The sequence below is a fragment of the Dendrobates tinctorius genome, unplaced genomic scaffold (assembly GCF_039654945.1).
Source record: "Dendrobates tinctorius isolate UK_male_01 unplaced genomic scaffold, ASM3965494v1 ptg000300l, whole genome shotgun sequence".
NCBI lineage: Eukaryota > Metazoa > Chordata > Amphibia > Anura > Dendrobatidae > Dendrobates > Dendrobates tinctorius.
This window is the reverse complement of record NW_027361967.1, coordinates 500,556-521,104: the sequence shown is the minus strand read 5'-3', so window position 1 is coordinate 521,104 and position 20,549 is coordinate 500,556. Positions and strand designations below refer to the sequence as shown.

General features: G+C 38.9%; 3 non-coding genes across 3 annotated transcripts; all 3 read right to left on the bottom strand.

Annotated features, from left to right (window-relative positions):
- Window positions 1-529: 529 nt before the first annotated feature.
- Window positions 530-602, bottom strand: TRNAF-GAA (transfer RNA phenylalanine (anticodon GAA)). Its single transcript has one exon. It is a non-coding gene; the product is annotated as a tRNA-Phe (tRNA).
- Window positions 603-12,526: 11,924 nt separating this feature from the next.
- On the bottom strand, window positions 12,527-12,599 carry TRNAF-GAA (transfer RNA phenylalanine (anticodon GAA)). Its single transcript has one exon. It is a non-coding gene; the product is annotated as a tRNA-Phe (tRNA).
- A 923-nt stretch (window positions 12,600-13,522) lies between these two features.
- On the bottom strand, window positions 13,523-13,595 carry TRNAF-GAA (transfer RNA phenylalanine (anticodon GAA)). The gene has a single exon. It is a non-coding gene; the product is annotated as a tRNA-Phe (tRNA).
- Between the last annotated feature and the right edge of the window lie 6,954 nt (window positions 13,596-20,549).

Here is a 20,549-nt window from a genome sequence, read left to right as displayed (position 1 = left end):
TTAAAAGTGAGACCATTTGTCCCAAAATGTGCTGAAACATGTCAGAATGACATGGGCATTTCACATTTTTTAAACTATGATTAGCTACTTGTTACGTTTTTGTTTATTAAGTATCGTTATGGTCTATTGATGTATGAGGTGAAAACTATGAAAGTAGACTTACCAGCAAATCCGTTTCTAGATATATTTCATGACAGCACTGTAGAAGGTTGATTCCCTACCCTAATAGGGACAGAGAACACAAAGAGGTGAAATAGTCCCTCCTCATTGACTGTCCAAAGGATTTTTCTAGTGCCAAAAGAACAACAGACATATGCACAAAAAATCTGTTTGATGTTCCTAGAGTTCTTTTTTGAGAGGACAAATTCAGATTCACTCCAAAGACTCTCAGGAAATTTTTCAAAACCACATTACTAAGTTTTGTTTGACCTCATCTAATCAATAAATGAAGAAAAAAGTTTCTTGAAATTAAAAGTTGATGTCAGAGGTGGGATTTGAACCACTTGTAAACGGTGAAGAAAAAGCATTTTGCCAAAACCCGGGATTGGACCAGGGACCTTTAGATCTTCAGTCTAACGCTCTCCCAACTGAGCTATTTCGGCCATATCTATACATTTTCTGAGGGGTTTGACACTCTGCAAATGTCAAGTGTCACACCTGGAGGGATATATTATAATTTTTCATTTGACTGTTTTTTGAAGCATGATTTCTATTTGAAACGCCTTCCATTTTGCTGTACATATTTAATAACATTCATTAACTATTTGTGAATGAGTAGAAAAAGACAGCAATTTTGCCATTGAATTTTTACATTTTCAGTTTGTCTCCATGCACCAGTATAATTCTGACCCTGTGCTTCTAGAATAGGTCATGGTCGCACATAAAACACAATTTGCATGCATAATGTTACATCAAGTTTTATTTTTTATGAGATGCAAACAATTGGAGCAAAAAAGAGACAAAAATTTAGAGAAAATATTATATTGATTGTTAATGTTAAAAGTGAGACCATTTGTCCCAAAATGTGCTGAAACATGTCAGAATGACATGGGCATTTCACATTTTTTAAACTATGATTACCTACTTGTTAAATTTTTGTTTATTAAGTATCGTTATGGTCTATTGATGTATGAGGTGAAAACTATGAAAGTAGACTTACCAGCAAATCCGTTTCTAGATATATTTCATGACAGCACTGTAGAAGGTTGATTCCCTACCCTAATAGGGACAGAGAACACAAAGAGGTGAAATAGTCCCTCCTCATTGACTGTCCAAAGGATTTTTCTAGTGCCAAAAGAACAACAGACATATGCACAAAAAATCTGTTTGATGTTCCTAGAGTTCTTTTTTGAGAGGACAAATTCAGATTCACTCCAAAGACTCTCAGGAAATTTTTCAAAACCACATTACTAAGTTTTGTTTGACCTCATCTAATCAATAAATGAAGATAAAGTTTCTTGAAATTAAATGTTGATGTCACCTCCAGGGGAGACTGCGACCTGAACGCAGCGCCTTAGACCGCTCGGCCATCCTGACTTGGATATGCAATTGGAACTTAACTCCTTCCATGCTAGTCAGCAGAAATGTTACCATTCCTTGTGATTAAAAACTTGTCACACCACCCCAAAAAAGTCAATAAATAACATTTTTTATATGCGTACTTTTCGTCTGCATTAATTTTTAAACCTCCATTTATTTTGTTTGGATATTAGAAATGTTATATTTCTCACAAATGCAGTGATGCACCACATTTCTTCAGAAACTACTGTTTGGCCACACAGCAGGGCTTTGAAAGGAAGAGCCCTATTTGGGTTTTGCAATGCAGATTTTGCAGGAATACCTTGCAGATGAAATTTGCAGAGTACCAAAACAGCAGAAAACCTCCCAAAGTGACCACATTTTAGAAATTATTTTGCCCAATGAGTTAATCAACACCTGCAATTACTATTGTCAGCCTATAGGTGTTTTCACTCTGAACCATCCAGCATTGCAAGTATGCCAGTTTAGTGCCCAGCTTTTGCTTGCAGAGACAAGCAACCCATACATTTTTAAGTGGGCTCTACTCACTGGAGCAATGTCAAATATGTAGATGCTTTGTCTCACCATTAAAGTAGAAACCTCCTATATTTCAAATTAAAGATGACGGACCTGTGTGGAGCTTGTGTTTTTTGCCTTTTTGACTTTGTCCACAGCATATTTTTTAAGGACATTTGTCTCAGTAATGCCTCAGTGTTTCAAAGTCAAACAAGCTGACTATAATCATTCAGCTAGTGTCTAATAAGTGCTGTCTGTTTCAGCTATCAGGTTACCTTTTAATCCTCTTACAGCTAAGTCAATCTGAAATAAAACAAAATAGAGGAAAAATTACTAAAAAACATTCATGTGTTCAAAAGGAAAAAGTTACCGTTTCTCAAATTTTTAACATTTTGTTTTCTGTAGATAGTTAAGATTTTTAGGCCTTTTGATCATGATCAGTCCATGTGCTTTGTTTAATATCTCCTTAAAATGTAAACGGTGAAGAAAAAGCATTTTGCCGAAACCCGGGACCTTTAGATATTCAGTCTAACGCTCTCCCAACTGAGCTATTTCGGCCATATCTATACATTTTCTGGGGGGTTTGACACTCTGCAAATGTCAAGTGTCACACCTGGAGGGATATATTATAATTTTTCATTTGACTGTTTTTTGAAGCATGATTTCTATTTGAAACGCCTTCCATTTTGCTGTACATATTTAATAACATTCATTAACTATTTGTGAATGAGTAGAAAAAGACAGCAATTTTGCCATTGAATTTTTACATTTTCAGTTTGTCTCCATGCACCAGTATAATTCTGACCCTGTGCTTCTAGAATAGGTCATGGTCGCACATAAAACACAATTTGCATGCATAATGTTACATCAAGTTTTATTTTTTATGAGATGCAAACAATTGGAGCAAAAAAGAGACAAAAATTTAGAGAAAATATTATATTGATTGTTAATGTTAAAAGTGAGACCATTTGTCCCAAAATGTGCTGAAACATGTCAGAATGACATGGGCATTTCACATTTTTTAAACTATGATTACCTACTTGTTAAATTTTTGTTTATTAAGTATCGTTATGGTCTATTGATGTATGAGGTGAAAACTATGAAAGTAGACTTACCAGCAAATCCGTTTCTAGATATATTTCATGACAGCACTGTAGAAGGTTGATTCCCTACCCTAATAGGGACAGAGAACACAAAGAGGTGAAATAGTCCCTCCTCATTGACTGTCCAAAGGATTTTTCTAGTGCCAAAAGAACAACAGACATATGCACAAAAAATCTGTTTGATGTTCCTAGAGTTCTTTTTTGAGAGGACAAATTCAGATTCACTCCAAAGACTCTCAGGAAATTTTTCAAAACCACATTACTAAGTTTTGTTTGACCTCATCTAATCAATAAATGAAGATAAAGTTTCTTGAAATTAAATGTTGATGTCAGAAGTGGGATTTGAGCCCACACCTCAAGGGAAGACTGCGACTTAAAGGCAGCGCGTTAGACCGCTCGGCCATCCTGACTTCGATATGCAAATGGAACTTAACTACTTCCATGGTAGTCAGCAGAAATGTTATCATTTCTTGTGATTAAAAACTTGTCACACCACCCTAAAAAAGTTAATAAACAACATTTTTTATATGCGTACTTTTCGTCTGCATTAATTTTTAAACCTCCATTTATTTTGTTTTGATATTAGAAATGTTAGATTTCTCACAAATGCGGTGATGCACCACATTTCTTCAGAAACTACTGTTTGGCCACACAGCAGGGCTTTGAAAGGAAGAGCCCTATTTGGGTTTTGCAATGCAGATTTTGCAGGAATACCTTGCAGATGAAATTTGCAGAGTACCAAAACAGCAGAAAACCTCCCAAAGTGACCACATTTTAGAAATTATTTTGCACAATGAGTTAATCAACACCTGCAATTACTATTGTCAGCCTATAGGTGTTTTCACTCTGAACCATCCAGCATTGCAAGTATGCCAGTTTAGTGCCCAGCTTTTGCTTGCAGAGACAAGCAACCCATACAGTTTTAAGTGGGCTCTACTCACTGGAGCAATGTCAAATATGTAGATGCTTTGTCTCACCATTAAAGTAGAAACCTCCTATATTTCAAATTAAAGATGACGGTCCTGCGTGGAGCTTGTGTTTTTTGCCTTTTTGACTTTGTCCACAGCATATTTTTTTAAGGACATTTGTCTCAGTAATGCCTCAGTGTTTCAAAGTCAAACAAGCTGACTATAATCATTCAGCTAGTGTCTGATAAGTGCTGTCTGTTTCAGCTATCAGGTTACCTTTTAATCCTCTTACAGCTAAGTCAATCTGAAATAAAACAAAATAGAGGAAAAATTACTAAAAAACATTCATGTGTTCAAAAGGAAAAAGTTACCGTTTCTCAAATTTTTAACATTTTGTTTTCTGTAGATAGTTAAGATTTTTAGGCCTTTTGATCATGATCAGTCCATGTGCTTTGTTTAATATCTCCTTAAAATGTAAACGGTGAAGAAAAAGCATTTTGCCGAAACCCGGGACCTTTAGATATTCAGTCTAACGCTCTCCCAACTGAGCTATTTCGGCCATATCTATACATTTTCTGGGGGGTTTGACACTCTGCAAATGTCAAGTGTCACACCTGGAGGGATATATTATAATTTTTCATTTGACTGTTTTTTGAAGCATGATTTCTATTTGAAACGCCTTCCATTTTGCTGTACATATTTAATAACATTCATTAACTATTTGTGAATGAGTAGAAAAAGACAGCAATTTTGCCATTGAATTTTTACATTTTCAGTTTGTCTCCATGCACCAGTATAATTCTGACCCTGTGCTTCTAGAATAGGTCATGGTCGCACATAAAACACAATTTGCATGCATAATGTTACATCAAGTTTTATTTTTTATGAGATGCAAACAATTGGAGCAAAAAAGAGACAAAAATTTAGAGAAAATATTATATTGATTGTTAATGTTAAAAGTGAGACCATTTGTCCCAAAATGTGCTGAAACATGTCAGAATGACATGGGCATTTCACATTTTTTAAACTATGGTTAGCTACTTGTTACGTTTTTGTTTATTAAGTATCGTTATGGTCTATTGATGTATGAGGTGAAAACTATGAAAGTAGACTTACCAGCAAATCCGTTTCTAGATATATTTCATGACAGCACTGTAGAAGGTCGATTCCCTACCCTAATAGGGACAGAGAACACAAAGAGGTGAAATAGTCCCTCCTCATTGACTGTCCAAAGGATTTTTCTAGTGCCAAAAGAACAACAGACATATGCACAAAAAATCTGTTTGATGTTCCTAGAGTTCTTTTTTGAGAGGACAAATTCAGATTCACTCCAAAGACTCTCAGGAAATTTTTCAAAACCACATTACTAAGTTTTGTTTGACCTCATCTAATCAATAAATGAAGAAAAAAGTTTCTTGAAATTAAAAGTCGATGTCAGAGGTGGGATTTGAACCACTTGTAAACGGTGAAGAAAAAGCATTTTGCCAAAACCCGGGATTGGACCAGGGACCTTTAGATGTTCAGTCTAACGCTCTCCCAACTGAGCTATTTCGGCCATATCTATACATTTTCTGGGGGGTTTGACACTCTGCAAATGTCAAGTGTCACACCTGGAGGGATATATTATAATTTTTCATTTGACTGTTTTTTGAAGCATGATTTCTATTTGAAACGCCTTCCATTTTGCTGTACATATTTAATAACATTCATTAACTATTTGTGAATGAGTAGAAAAAGACAGCAATTTTGCCATTGAATTTTTACATTTTCAGTTTGTCTCCATGCACCAGTATAATTCTGACCCTGTGCTTCTAGAATAGGTCATGGTCGCACATAAAACACAATTTGCATGCATAATGTTACATCAAGTTTTATTTTTTATGAGATGCAAACAATTGGAGCAAAAAAGAGACAAAAATTTAGAGAAAATATTATATTGATTGTTAATGTTAAAAGTGAGACCATTTGTCCCAAAATGTGCTGAAACATGTCAGAATGACATGGGCATTTCACATTTTTTAAACTATGATTACCTACTTGTTAAATTTTTGTTTATTAAGTATCGTTATGGTCTATTGATGTATGAGGTGAAAACTATGAAAGTAGACTTACCAGCAAATCCGTTTCTAGATATATTTCATGACAGCACTGTAGAAGGTTGATTCCCTACCCTAATAGGGACAGAGAACACAAAGAGGTGAAATAGTCCCTCCTCATTGACTGTCCAAAGGATTTTTCTAGTGCCAAAAGAACAACAGACATATGCACAAAAAATCTGTTTGATGTTCCTAGAGTTCTTTTTTGAGAGGACAAATTCAGATTCACTCCAAAGACTCTCAGGAAATTTTTCAAAACCACATTACTAAGTTTTGTTTGACCTCATCTAATCAATAAATGAAGATAAAGTTTCTTGAAATTAAATGTTGATGTCACCTCCAGGGGAGACTGCGACCTGAACGCAGCGCCTTAGACCGCTCGGCCATCCTGACTTGGATATGCAATTGGAACTTAACTCCTTCCATGCTAGTCAGCAGAAATGTTACCATTCCTTGTGATTAAAAACTTGTCACACCACCCCAAAAAAGTCAATAAATAACATTTTTTATATGCGTACTTTTCGTCTGCATTAATTTTTAAACCTCCATTTATTTTGTTTGGATATTAGAAATGTTATATTTCTCACAAATGCAGTGATGCACCACATTTCTTCAGAAACTACTGTTTGGCCACACAGCAGGGCTTTGAAAGGAAGAGCCCTATTTGGGTTTTGCAATGCAGATTTTGCAGGAATACCTTGCAGATGAAATTTGCAGAGTACCAAAACAGCAGAAAACCTCCCAAAGTGACCACATTTTAGAAATTATTTTGCCCAATGAGTTAATCAACACCTGCAATTACTATTGTCAGCCTATAGGTGTTTTCACTCTGAACCATCCAGCATTGCAAGTATGCCAGTTTAGTGCCCAGCTTTTGCTTGCAGAGACAAGCAACCCATACATTTTTAAGTGGGCTCTACTCACTGGAGCAATGTCAAATATGTAGATGCTTTGTCTCACCATTAAAGTAGAAACCTCCTATATTTCAAATTAAAGATGACGGACCTGTGTGGAGCTTGTGTTTTTTGCCTTTTTGACTTTGTCCACAGCATATTTTTTAAGGACATTTGTCTCAGTAATGCCTCAGTGTTTCAAAGTCAAACAAGCTGACTATAATCATTCAGCTAGTGTCTAATAAGTGCTGTCTGTTTCAGCTATCAGGTTACCTTTTAATCCTCTTACAGCTAAGTCAATCTGAAATAAAACAAAATAGAGGAAAAATTACTAAAAAACATTCATGTGTTCAAAAGGAAAAAGTTACCGTTTCTCAAATTTTTAACATTTTGTTTTCTGTAGATAGTTAAGATTTTTAGGCCTTTTGATCATGATCAGTCCATGTGCTTTGTTTAATATCTCCTTAAAATGTAAACGGTGAAGAAAAAGCATTTTGCCGAAACCCGGGACCTTTAGATATTCAGTCTAACGCTCTCCCAACTGAGCTATTTCGGCCATATCTATACATTTTCTGGGGGGTTTGACACTCTGCAAATGTCAAGTGTCACACCTGGAGGGATATATTATAATTTTTCATTTGACTGTTTTTTGAAGCATGATTTCTATTTGAAACGCCTTCCATTTTGCTGTACATATTTAATAACATTCATTAACTATTTGTGAATGAGTAGAAAAAGACAGCAATTTTGCCATTGAATTTTTACATTTTCAGTTTGTCTCCATGCACCAGTATAATTCTGACCCTGTGCTTCTAGAATAGGTCATGGTCGCACATAAAACACAATTTGCATGCATAATGTTACATCAAGTTTTATTTTTTATGAGATGCAAACAATTGGAGCAAAAAAGAGACAAAAATTTAGAGAAAATATTATATTGATTGTTAATGTTAAAAGTGAGACCATTTGTCCCAAAATGTGCTGAAACATGTCAGAATGACATGGGCATTTCCATTTTTTAAACTATGATTAGCTACTTGTTACGTTTTTGTTTATTAAGTATCGTTATGGTCTATTGATGTATGAGGTGAAAACTATGAAAGTAGACTTACCAGCAAATCCGTTTCTAGATATATTTCATGACAGCACTGTAGAAGGTTGATTCCCTACCCTAATAGGGACAGAGAACACAAAGAGGTGAAATAGTCCCTCCTCATTGACTGTCCAAAGGATTTTTCTAGTGCCAAAAGAACAACAGACATATGCACAAAAAATCTGTTTGATGTTCCTAGAGTTCTTTTTTGAGAGGACAAATTCAGATTCACTCCAAAGACTCTCAGGAAATTTTTCAAAACCACATTACTAAGTTTTGTTTGACCTCATCTAATCAATAAATGAAGAAAAAAGTTTCTTGAAATTAAAAGTTGATGTCAGAGGTGGGATTTGAACCACTTGTAAACGGTGAAGAAAAAGCATTTTGCCAAAACCCTGGATTGGACCAGGGACCTTTAGATCTTCAGTCTAACGCTCTCCCAACTGAGCTATTTCGGCCATATCTATACATTTTCTGGGGGGTTTGACACTCAGCAAATGTCAAGTGTCACACCTGGAGGGATATATTATAATTTTTCATTTGACTGTTTTTTGAAGCATGATTTCTATTTGAAACGCCTTGCATTTTGCTGTACATATTTAATAACATTCATTAACTATTTGTGAATGAGTAGAAAAAGACAGCAATTTTGCCATTGAATTTTTACATTTTCAGTTTGTCTCCATGCACCAGTATAATTCTGACCCTGTGCTTCTAGAATAGGTCATGGTCGCACATAAAACACAATTTGCATGCATAATGTTACATCAAGTTTTATTTTTTATGAGATGCAAACAATTGGAGCAAAAAAGAGACAAAAATTTAGAGAAAATATTATATTGATTGTTAATGTTAAAAGTGAGACCATTTGTCCCAAAATGTGCTGAAACATGTCAGAATGACATGGGCATTTCACATTTTTTAAACTATGATTACCTACTTGTTAAATTTTTGTTTATTAAGTATCGTTATGGTCTATTGATGTATGAGGTGAAAACGATGAAAGTAGACTTACCAGCAAATCCGTTTCTAGATATATTTCATGACAGCACTGTAGAAGGTTGATTCCCTACCCTAATAGGGACAGAGAACACAAAGAGGTGAAATAGTCCCTCCTCATTGACTGTCCAAAGGATTTTTCTAGTGCCAAAAGAACAACAGACATATGCACAAAAAATCTGTTTGATGTTCCTAGAGTTCTTTTTTGAGAGGACAAATTCAGATTCACTCCAAAGACTCTCAGGAAATTTTTCAAAACCACATTACTAAGTTTTGTTTGACCTCATCTAATCAATAAATGAAGATAAAGTTTCTTGAAATTAAATGTTGATGTCACCTCCAGGGGAGACTGCGACCTGAACGCAGCGCCTTAGACCGCTCGGCCATCCTGACTTGGATATGCAATTGGAACTTAACTCCTTCCATGCTAGTCAGCAGAAATGTTACCATTCCTTGTGATTAAAAACTTGTCACACCACCCCAAAAAAGTCAATAAATAACATTTTTTATATGCGTACTTTTCGTCTGCATTAATTTTTAAACCTCCATTTATTTTGTTTGGATATTAGAAATGTTATATTTCTCACAAATGCAGTGATGCACCACATTTCTTCAGAAACTACTGTTTGGCCACACAGCAGGGCTTTGAAAGGAAGAGCCCTATTTGGGTTTTGCAATGCAGATTTTGCAGGAATACCTTGCAGATGAAATTTGCAGAGTACCAAAACAGCAGAAAACCTCCCAAAGTGACCACATTTTAGAAATTATTTTGCCCAATGAGTTAATCAACACCTGCAATTACTATTGTCAGCCTATAGGTGTTTTCACTCTGAACCATCCAGCATTGCAAGTATGCCAGTTTAGTGCCCAGCTTTTGCTTGCAGAGACAAGCAACCCATACATTTTTAAGTGGGCTCTACTCACTGGAGCAATGTCAAATATGTAGATGCTTTGTCTCACCATTAAAGTAGAAACCTCCTTTATTTCAAATTAAAGATGACGGACCTGTGTGGAGCTTGTGTTTTTTGCCTTTTTGACTTTGTCCACAGCATATTTTTTAAGGACATTTGTCTCAGTAATGCCTCAGTGTTTCAAAGTCAAACAAGCTGACTATAATCATTCAGCTAGTGTCTAATAAGTGCTGTCTGTTTCAGCTATCAGGTTACCTTTTAATCCTCTTACAGCTAAGTCAATCTGAAATAAAACAAAATAGAGGAAAAATTACTAAAAAACATTCATGTGTTCAAAAGGAAAAAGTTACCGTTTCTCAAATTTTTAACATTTTGTTTTCTGTAGATAGTTAAGATTTTTAGGCCTTTTGATCATGATCAGTCCATGTGCTTTGTTTAATATCTCCTTAAAATGTAAACGGTGAAGAAAAAGCATTTTGCCGAAACCCGGGACCTTTAGATATTCAGTCTAACGCTCTCCCAACTGAGCTATTTCGGCCATATCTATACATTTTCTGGGGGGTTTGACACTCTGCAAATGTCAAGTGTCACACCTGGAGGGATATATTATAATTTTTCATTTGACTGTTTTTTGAAGCATGATTTCTATTTGAAACGCCTTCCATTTTGCTGTACATATTTAATAACATTCATTAACTATTTGTGAATGAGTAGAAAAAGACAGCAATTTTGCCATTGAATTTTTACATTTTCAGTTTGTCTCCATGCACCAATATAATTCTGACCCTGTGCTTCTAGAATAGGTCATGGTCGCACATAAAACACAATTTGCATGCATAATGTTACATCAAGTTTTATTTTTTATGAGATGCAAACAATTGGAGCAAAAAAGAGACAAAAATTTAGAGAAAATATTATATTGATTGTTAATGTTAAAAGTGAGACCATTTGTCCCAAAATGTGCTGAAACATGTCAGAATGACATGGGCATTTCACATTTTTTAAACTATGATTACCTACTTGTTAAATTTTTGTTTATTAAGTATCGTTATGGTCTATTGATGTATGAGGTGAAAACTATGAAAGTAGACTTACCAGCAAATCCGTTTCTAGATATATTTCATGACAGCACTGTAGAAGGTTGATTCCCTACCCTAATAGGGACAGAGAACACAAAGAGGTGAAATAGTCCCTCCTCATTGACTGTCCAAAGGATTTTTCTAGTGCCAAAAGAACAACAGACATATGCACAAAAAATCTGTTTGATGTTCCTAGAGTTCTTTTTTGAGAGGACAAATTCAGATTCACTCCAAAGACTCTCAGGAAATTTTTCAAAACCACATTACTAAGTTTTGTTTGACCTCATCTAATCAATAAATGAAGATAAAGTTTCTTGAAATTAAATGTTGATGTCAGAAGTGGGATTTGAGCCCACACCTCAAGGGAAGACTGCGACCTGAAGGCAGCGCCTTAGACCGCTCGGCCATCCTGACTTCGATATGCAAATGGAACTTAACTACTTCCATGGTAGTCAGCAGAAATGTTATCATTTCTTGTGATTAAAAACTTGTCACACCACCCTAAAAAAGTTAATAAACAACATTTTTTATATGCGTACTTTTCGTCTGCATTAATTTTTAAACCTCCATTTATTTTGTTTTGATATTAGAAATGTTAGATTTCTCACAAATGCGGTGATGCACCACATTTCTTCAGAAACTACTGTTTGGCCACACAGCAGGGCTTTGAAAGGAAGAGCCCTATTTGGGTTTTGCAATGCAGATTTTGCAGGAATACCTTGCAGATGAAATTTGCAGAGTACCAAAACAGCAGAAAACCTCCCAAAGTGACCACATTTTAGAAATTATTTTGCACAATGAGTTAATCAACACCTGCAATTACTATTGTCAGCCTATAGGTGTTTTCACTCTGAACCATCCAGCATTGCAAGTATGCCAGTTTAGTGCCCAGCTTTTGCTTGCAGAGACAAGCAACCCATACAGTTTTAAGTGGGCTCTACTCACTGGAGCAATGTCAAATATGTAGATGCTTTGTCTCACCATTAAAGTAGAAACCTCCTATATTTCAAATTAAAGATGACGGTCCTGCGTGGAGCTTGTGTTTTTTGCCTTTTTGACTTTGTCCACAGCATATTTTTTTAAGGACATTTGTCTCAGTAATGCCTCAGTGTTTCAAAGTCAAACAAGCTGACTATAATCATTCAGCTAGTGTCTGATAAGTGCTGTCTGTTTCAGCTATCAGGTTACCTTTTAATCCTCTTACAGCTAAGTCAATCTGAAATAAAACAAAATAGAGGAAAAATTACTAAAAAACATTCATGTGTTCAAAAGGAAAAAGTTACCGTTTCTCAAATTTTTAACATTTTGTTTTCTGTAGATAGTTAAGATTTTTAGGCCTTTTGATCATGATCAGTCCATGTGCTTTGTTTAATATCTCCTTAAAATGTAAACGGTGAAGAAAAAGCATTTTGCCGAAACCCGGGATTGGACCAAGGACCTTTAGATCTTCAGTCTAACGCTCTCCCAACTGAGCTATTTCGGCCATATCTATACATTTTCTGGTGGGTTTGACACTCTGCAAATGTCAAGTGTCACACCTGGAGGGATATATTATAATTTTTCATTTGACTGTTTTTTGAAGCATGATTTCTATTTGAAACGCCTTCCATTTTGCTGCACATATTTAATAACATTCATTAACTATTTGTGAATGAGTAGAAAAAGACAGCAATTTTGCCATTGAATTTTTACATTTTCAGTTTGTCTCCATGCACCAGTATAATTCTGACCCCCTGCTTCTAGAATAGGTCATGGTCGCACATAAAACACAATTTGCATGCATAATGTTACATCAAGTTTTATTTTTTATGAGATGCAAACAATTGGAGCAAAAAAGAGACAAAAATTAAGAGAAAATATTTTATTGATTGTTAATGTTAAAAGTGAGACCATTTGTCCCAAAATGTGCTGAAACATGTCAGAATGACATGGGCATTTCACATTTTTTAAACTATGATTAGCTACTTGTTACGTTTTTGTTTATTAAGTATCGTTATGGTCTATTGATGTATGAGGTGAAAACTATGAAAGTAGACTTACCAGCAAATCCGTTTCTAGATATATTTCATGACAGCACTGTAGAAGGTTGATTCCCTACCCTAATAGGGACAGAGAACACAAAGAGGTGAAATAGTCCCTCCTCATTGACTGTCCAAAGGATTTTTCTAGTGCCAAAAGAACAACAGACATATGCACAAAAAATCTGTTTGATGTTCCTAGAGTTCTTTTTTGAGAGGACAAATTCAGATTCACTCCAAAGACTCTCAGGAAATTTTTCAAAACCACATTACTAAGTTTTGTTTGACCTCATCTAATCAATAAATGAAGAAAAAAGTTTCTTGAAATTAAAAGTTGATGTCAGAGGTGGGATTTGAACCACTTGTAAACGGTGAAGAAAAAGCATTTTGCCAAAACCCGGGATTGGACCAGGGACCTTTAGATCTTCAGTCTAACGCTCTCCCAACTGAGCTATTTCGGCCATATCTATACATTTTCTGGGGGGTTTGACACTCTGCAAATGTCAAGTGTCACACCTGGAGGGATATATTATAATTTTTCATTTGACTGTTTTTTGAAGCATGATTTCTATTTGAAACGCCTTCCATTTTGCTGTACATATTTAATAACATTCATTAACTATTTGTGAATGAGTAGAAAAAGACAGCAATTTTGCCATTGAATTTTTACATTTTCAGTTTGTCTCCATGCACCAGTATAATTCTGACCCTGTGCTTCTAGAATAGGTCATGGTCGCACATAAAACACAATTTGCATGCATAATGTTACATCAAGATTTATTTTTATGAGATGCAAACAATTGGAGCAAAATAGAGACAAAAATTTAGAGAAAATATTTTATTGATTGTTAATGTTAAAAGTGAGACCATTTGTCCCAAAATGTGCTGAAACATGTCAGAATGACATGGGCATTTCACATTTTTTAAACTATGATTAACTACTTGTTAAGTTTTTGTTTATTAAGTATCGTTATGGTCTATTGATGTATGAGGTGAAAACTATGAAAGTAGACTTACCAGCAAATCCGTTTCTAGATATATTTCATGACAGCACTGTAGAAGGTTGATTCCCTACCCTAATAGGGACAGAGAACACAAAGAGGTGAAATAGTCCCTCCTCATTGACTGTCCAAAGGATTTTTCTAGTGCCAAAAGAACAACAGACATATGCACAAAAAATCTGTTTGATGTTCCTAGAGTTCTATTTTGAGAGGACAAATTCAGATTCACTCCAAAGACTCTCAGGAAATTTTTCAAAACCACATTACTAAGTTTTGTTTGACCTCATCTAATCAATAAATGAAGATAGTTTCTTGAAATTAAATGTTGATGTCAGAAGTGGGAGAAGTGGGAGTCTGCGACCTGAACGCAGCGCCTTAGACCGCTCGGCCATCCTGACTTCGATATGCAATTGGAACTTAACTCCTTCCATGCTAGTCAGCAGAAATGTTACCATTTCTTGTGATTAAAAACTTGTCACACCACCCCAAAAAAGTCAATAAATAACATTTTTTATATGCGTACTTTTCGTCTGCATTAATTTTTAAACCTCCATTTATTTTGTTTGGATATTAGAAATGTTAGATTTCTCACAAATGCGGTGATGCGCCACATTTCTTCAGAAACTACTGTTTGGCCACACAGCAGGGCTTTGAAAGGAAGAGCCCTATTTGGGTTTTGCAATGCAGATTTTGCAGGAATACCTTGCAGATGAAATTTGCAGAGTACCAAAACAGCAGAAAACCTCCCAAAGTGACCACATTTTAGAAATTATTTTGCACAATGAGTTAATCAACACCTGCAATTACTATTGTCAGCCTATAGGTGTTTTCACTCTGAACCATCCAGCATTGCAAGTATGCCAGTTTAGTGCCCAGCTTTTGCTTGCAGAGACAAGCAACCCATACATTTTTAAGTGGGCTCTACTCACTGGAGCAATGTCAAATATGTAGATGCTTTGTCTCACCATTAAAGTAGAAACCTCCTATATTTCAAATTAAAGATGACGGACCTTTGTGGAGCTTGTGTTTTTTACCTTTTTGACTTTGTCCACAGCATATTTTTTAAGGACATTTGTCTCAGTAATGCCTCAGTGTTTCAAAGTCAAACAAGCTGACTATAATCATTCAGCTAGTGTCTGATAAGTGCTGACTGTTTCAGCTATCAGGTTACCTTTTAATCCTCTTACAGCTAAGTCAATCTGAAATAAAACAAAATAGAGGAAAAATTACTAAAAAACATTCATGTGTTCAAAAGGAAAAAGTTACCGTTTCTCAAATTTTTAACATTTTGTTTTCTGTAGATAGTTAAGATTTTTAGGCCTTTTGATCATGATCAGTCCATGTGCTTTGTTTAATATCTCCTTAAAATGTAAACGGTGAAGAAAAAGCATTTTGCCGAAACCCGGGACCTTTAGATCTTCAGTCTAACGCTCTCACAACTGAGCTATTTCGGCCATATCTATACATTTTCTGGTGGGTTTGACACTCTGCAAATGTCAAGTGTCACACGTGGAGGGATATATTATAATTTTTCATTTGACTGTTTTTTGAAGCATGATTTCTATTTGAAACGCCTTCCATTTTGCTGCACATATTTAATAACATTCATTAACTATTTGTGAATGAGTAGAAAAAGACAGCAATTTTGCCATTGAATTTTTACATTTTCAGTTTGTCTCCATGCACCAGTATAATTCTGACCCTGTGCTTCTAGAATAGGTCATGGTCGCACATAAAACACAATTTGCATGCATAATGTTACATCAAGTTTTATTTTTTATGAGATGCAAACAATTGGAGCAAAAAAGAGACAAAAATTTAGAGAAAATATTATATTGATTGTTAATGTTAAAAGTGAGACCATTTGTCCCAAAATGTGCTGAAACATGTCAGAATGACATGGGCATTTCACATTTTTTAAACTATGATTAGCTACTTGTTACGTTTTTGTTTATTAAGTATCGTTATGGTCTATTGATGTATGAGGTGAAAAATATGAAAGTAGACTTACCAGCAAATCCGTTTCTAGATATATTTCATGACAGCACTGTAGAAGGTTGATTCCCTACCCTAATAGGGACAGAGAACACAAAGAGGTGAAATAGTCCCTCCTCATTGACTGTCCAAAGGATTTTTCTAGTGCCAAAAGAACAACAGACATATGCACAAAAAATCTGTTTGATGTTCCTAGAGTTCTTTTTTGAGAGGACAAATTCAGATTCACTCCAAAGACTCTCAGTAAATTTTTCAAAACCACATTACTAAGTTTTGTTTGACCTCATCTAATCAATAAATGAAGATAAAGTTTGTTGAAATTAAATATTGATGTCAGAAGTGGGATTTGAACCCACGTCTCCAGGGGAGACTGCGACCTGTACGCAGCGCCTTAGACTGCTCCGCCATCCTGACTTCAACATGCAATTGGAACTTAACTCCTTCCATGCTAGTCAGCAGAAATGTTACCATTCCTTGTGATTAAAAACTTGTCACACCACCCCAAAAAAGTCAACAAATAACATTTTTTATATGCGTACTTTTCGTCTGCATTAATTTTTAAACCTCCATTTATTTTGTTTGGATATTAGAAATGTTAGATTTCTCACAAATGCGGTGATGCACCACATTTCTTAAGAAACTACTGTTTGGCCACACAGAAGGGCTTTGAAAGGAAGAGCCCTATTTGGGTTTTGCAATGCAGATTTTGCAGGAATACCTTGCAGATGAAATTTGCAGAGTACCAAAACAGCAGAAAACCTCCCAAAGTGACCACATTTTAGAAATTATTTTGCACAATGAGTTAATCAACACCTGCAATTACTATTGTCAGCCTATAGGTGTTTTCACTCTGAACCATCCAGCATTGCAAGTATGCCAGTTTAGTGCCCAGCTTTTGCTTGCAGAGACAAGCAACCCATACATTTTTAAGTGGGCTCTACTTGTGACATCGGCGGTTAAGCCCGCCGATGCCCCTTTCGCTGCGGCGGCCGCTGCGGCATCCCCTCACCTGCGCGCTCCCGCTCGGTCACGTGCCCGCCGTCAGTTCCTCTTCTCCTCGGCTCCTCCTTCCCGCCCCCTGGTTCGCGCTCGCCGCCGTCTTTCCTCTCTCTCCCATGATGGGCGGAGCTGAGGGGCGGGCCTGGTCTCCCCTGCGATGGGCGGCGCCGAGGGGCGGGTTTGGGTGACGAGCATCCGGGGGCTGCTGTACTTCAGGCGTCCTCGCAGTTAGGAGGACGCCTGACGATCGTGTAGTTTTCCTGCACTCTCTGGCCTCTACAGTTCTACTGTAGCTTTCCGCGTTCCGCCTGACACTCCCTGTCGCTCTCTGTCTCCTGCGTCCTTCCCTCCCAGCCTGCCTGTGCACTGTCTCCCATCTCCGGTGCCGTCCTCCTCCTTCTGCCCGTCTAGGTCCTCCCACGTACCATTGCCTTCCCTCTCCTTCTGTCCGTGGAGCCGTCCCTCTTGGTTCCGGCTGTCGCGCCTCCGTCCTCTGTGGTCCTGCCCCAAACGATCCCTGTATAGGGGTCGGTCTTCACCTGGCGTGCTCGACCCTGGGGCTCCGGATCCGCGATCCAGAGGGTCCACTCTCTATCTTAGGTACCCCTAGCGTTACAGTATCGTCAGGCCATGGACCCCGCCGGTGCCGCGGCTGCCACTCAAAAGGAACTGCTCTTCCTTAGAGAAAATCAGAACCGTATCATGTCATTCATGAAGTCCATGGACACCCGGCTCTCCGCTCTTCAGACCGCAGACCCAGCACACGCACCCCTATTAGTCAGTCTCCAGCAGGAGCTCGCACAACAGCGCGATGCTCAGTCTCACATTTTGGGGTATATGGCCTCCGTGGATGATAGGCTGCTTTCTTTGCAGTCCTCTACGGCCGCTTCCACCCTAGCCCGGGACACCGTCTCTACTCCCCCTCCCCGTCTCGGTAAACCACCCAGGTACTGTGGGGACCCAAAATTGTGTAGGGGATTTTTAAATCAGTGCAGGTTGCACTTTGATCTTTCGCCCCAACAGTATCCTACGGACCGTGCTAAAGTGGCCTTTATAATCTCCCACCTTGAGGGGGAGGCGTTGGCTTGGGTGAATCCATTATGGGAGAGGGATGACCCGGTGGTGACCAACATCCAGTGTTTTTTGGAGACATTTCGCAAGGTTTTCGATGAACCTGGACGCCTTGCTTCCTCCACTGAGGCCCTTTTTAACCTCTGCCAGGGGTCCCTTACGGTAGGGCAATACGCCATCCGTTTTCGGACCTTGTCCTCGGAGCTGGGGTGGAATAATGAAGCCCTGGTTGGTGCGTTTTGGAGAGGACTTTCTGGTAAAATCAAAGACGAGTTGGCAGGGCGTGACCTCCCTACCACCCTGGAGGATCTCATCTCCTTGGCTACTCGTATTGATCTGCGTTTTCAGGAGCGCGCCCGAGAGTCGGCTAGGGAGAAGAGGTCCTTTAGGTTATACCAAGCTCCTATTCCGCGCACCGTTGCCCCTCCTAGTAACACCGCTCCTGAGCCCATGCAAGTTGATCGTATCAAGTTGTCTGAACAACGGCGTAGGGAGAGAATGTCCAAGGGACTCTGTCTCTATTGTGGAGGGGCCAACCACTTCATACGCACTTGTCCTGAGAGACCGGGAAACGCATCCGCCTAGGCCAGGTAGGAGAGGGCCCCCTAGGTGATTCTACCCCCTCTCTACCACTTACTGTTTCAGCTCTGCTTATTTCAGGACGGGGGCGTAGCTCTGTGGAGGCGTATGTGGACTCGGGCGCGGCAGGCAACTTCATCCACCAGGAGGAGGTGGACAGGCTCCAGATTCCCGTGGTCGTCCTAAGTAATCCTCGAGCAATCACCTCCGTTGACGGCAAACCTCTTCCTGGGCTCGTCACCTCGGTAACCACTGAAGTAAACCTGCAAGTTGGCGCCCTCCACTCTGAAAGGATTGCCTTTTATGTCTTGCCTCAGTTGTCCCACGCCATTCTTTTGGGGCTACCTTGGCTCAGGCGGCATGAGCCTGTTATCGATTGGCGCTCCGGAGAGATCCTGCGCTGGGGGCACGCCTGCCATGCAAGCTGTTTACGTAACCTGGTTCGTCCCCAGCCTCAGCGCAAGCCTACAGACCTCCCTGGTCTTCCTGTGCCATATCACGCTTATGCTGATGTTTTCTGCAAAAGAGAGGCGGATTCCCTGCCACCGCACCGGTCTTATGACTGCCCCATCGACCTGATGCCTGGAGCGATTCCTCCCAGAGGTAGAACATACCCTCTCTCTCCAGCCGAGACCACTGCCATGACGGAATACATCCACGAAAACCTCTCCAAGGGGTTTATCCGAAAGTCTTCCTCTCCTGCAGGCGCAGGTTTTTTCTTCGTCCGGAAGAAAGATGGATCACTGCGGCCTTGCATTGATTACCGGGGCCTGAACAAAATCACCATCAAGAATCGTTACCCTCTTCCGCTGATTCCGGAGCTTTTTGACCGGTTGAGAGGAGCCCGGATCTTCACGAAGTTAGACCTGCGGGGAGCCTACAATTTGGTCCGTATCCGTGCTGGGGACGAGTGGAAAACGGCCTTCAATACTCGTGACGGGCATTATGAATATCTAGTCATGCCATTTGGCCTTTGCAATGCCCCCGCTGTGTTCCAAGAATTTATCAATGAGGTATTCCGGGATCTACTCTATTCTTGTGTTGTCATCTACCTGGACGACATCCTCGTTTTCTCCCCCGATCTGCCTTCTCATCGCAGGAGTGTACGCTTGGTCTTGCATCGTCTCCGAGAGAACCAACTCTACGCCAAGATCGAGAAATGCCTTTTTGAGCAGTCGTCACTACCCTTCTTGGGATATGTCGTTTCCGACTCCGGTCTAAGCATGGATCCCGAAAAACTCGATGCGGTTCTCAAGTGGCCTCGTCCTGTGGGGATTAAGGCCATCCAGCGGTTTCTTGGGTTCGCAAACTATTACCGCCAGTTTGTGCCTCACTTTTCCACGGTTACCAAACCCATCACGAACCTGACCCGTAAAGGAACGAAGACCAACAGCTGGTCCCCTGAAGCGGAGGAAGCTTTCCAAACTCTGAAACGTTCTTTTGCCTCAGCACCCATTTTGCATCGGCCTGTGGCCAGCAGACCCTTTGTCCTGGAAGTGGATGCCTCCTCCACTGGAGCTGGGGCGGTCTTGTCCCAGCAGGCTTCGTCCGGACGGCTGGTTCCATGCGGTTTTTTCTCTAAAATCTTTTCACCGGCGGAGTGCAACTACTCCATTGGAGACCGTGAATTACTGGCCATTAAGATGGCCTTAACTGAATGGCGGTATTTACTCGAGGGAGCTGTACATCCCTTTACCATCCTCACAGACCACAAAAACCTGGCCTATCTGCAATCCGCCCAAAGGCTCAATGCCCGACAAGCCAGGTGGG